This window comes from Bemisia tabaci, chromosome 6 (assembly GCF_918797505.1).
Source record: "Bemisia tabaci chromosome 6, PGI_BMITA_v3".
NCBI lineage: Eukaryota > Metazoa > Arthropoda > Insecta > Hemiptera > Aleyrodidae > Bemisia > Bemisia tabaci.
The window spans coordinates 17033967-17035779 of NC_092798.1; positions in this window are offsets into that span (position 1 = coordinate 17033967).

Sequence of the window (1813 nt, forward strand, 5' to 3'; positions counted from 1 at the left end):
CCGAATTGAAGGGGCATCGGTACACTGCAAGTTGCGGATATTTTGAAACCCTTGACCCTGAAACTTAACTTTTCAATCGTTAATTTTGAGAGAACGATGAAACTTGTCGAATAAAACCTCATGAAAATCAACTACTGATGGTTCAATTCCAAAATTTTATTCTCGCGTTCATCGGATTTATAATCACGAATTACGACTTTGAAGACAGAGGAGCCAATGTTTGACTTCGTCGTGTCATTTTACTACGCAGGAAGACCCAGTTTTTACAGCTTGGGTAGAGTCTACGCCAAATAATTTCACGCTCTTTTAGACTCCAACAGAAGATCCGCCATGTTGATTCTTGCATTTACTTTACGTGTAAAAGTGCAGTCAGACGATCTTTTGTCGCAGTTGAAAGTGCGTAAACCTATTAGGCGTGCGATCTCTAAACTAGTTGCACTGATTATGCTATGTAGGAAATGAAAAGTTGGTATGAATTAAAAGGTTCTGCATCAAGACTTGGATATTTTTGTGCGCAGACTTTTTGACGGTCACTGTGTCACTAACAAAATAAGTGCTGATAACGTAATCGTTCATAAGAATAGCGAGCATTGAGAGAGGAGGCTCACTTTTCAAGATAGCAATTCTTGTCACGTTGTGTTAAAAAATGAAAACTGTATCTCAGAAAACACGCTTTATTGTCTCGCAAAATTATTTTTATAAGCGCGCATCGTCTGTTTTTGTATCACATGAGCACAGACTGCCAAGGATCCTGAAAATTTTATCCGATGTTCGGAATTGTCCTCTTGCTAGCGGAGGCAATTTTCTGAACTTGGAACTTCAAGAAATTCGCATTGGATGATCGTTTACACAGCCGAGACATTATTTACAAAAGGTGTCTCTGCTTCAATCGACGGTGCAGCCTCTAGATCACCTTCAAAAAGTGACCTACCTAGAATTTGCCCATGAAAATTCCACGAAAACAATCAAAACTTTTTTTTAAAAGTTTCTCATAGTACGATCGAGGCGCATTTTTCATCTCACGTGAATTATTTCATTTATTTTTCCTCTAATGAATGAACCACACATTCAAGAGACAGAACGAATTTTTACGTCAAATCAGCTTTTTATGACCAAAAGATGCATTATTCAAGTTGAATGAAAACTTAATATTAGCCGAGGGTCTGGCACTGAATTCGCAGAGTAAATTACCCTCTTTTTATTTGTTCAAACGGTGCATTCAATTCATTATAAGATTTTAACGACGTCGAGAGGAAAACAAAGTTCATCAACTCCGAAAATCCATAGCACATTGACTTCGTTTGGGAAAATGCGTCCGATTTCGGGTTAAATTACTTTGACATGTTCATAAAATTGAAGGCTTATTTTTTTAATCTCACAATCACGTCGAGCAAATCAAAAGCGGTTCCATTTTGTATTACATGGACAGCAGTGCACCAAAATGTATTTATTACCCTACGCAGATTCACCGATCGTGAACCGATTAACGAAGCTTTTTCGAGTATAATCCTTGATGCTTCCAAAAGGAAACGTCGTGTTACAGCCGGAATAAAAGGAGAGAATCCCTCACCATCGTGAGTTCCGACAAGACGAAGGATTAACCTCACCGGAGTGATGAGCGGGCATATCATGTTGCAGGAGCCTAAGAGCCCAACGAGAAAGCTACATCTCAAGCGATTGACATATCCCACTAATGGTGACGTCAGCGAGCGCGGAGGGCTCTGATTGGCTCAGGCGGGGCTTGCGTTGTGAGCGGCTCGATAAAACTGGAGCGGAGAGGGGCGAGGGGCGATGGGGTCCGCCGCGCCGCGCG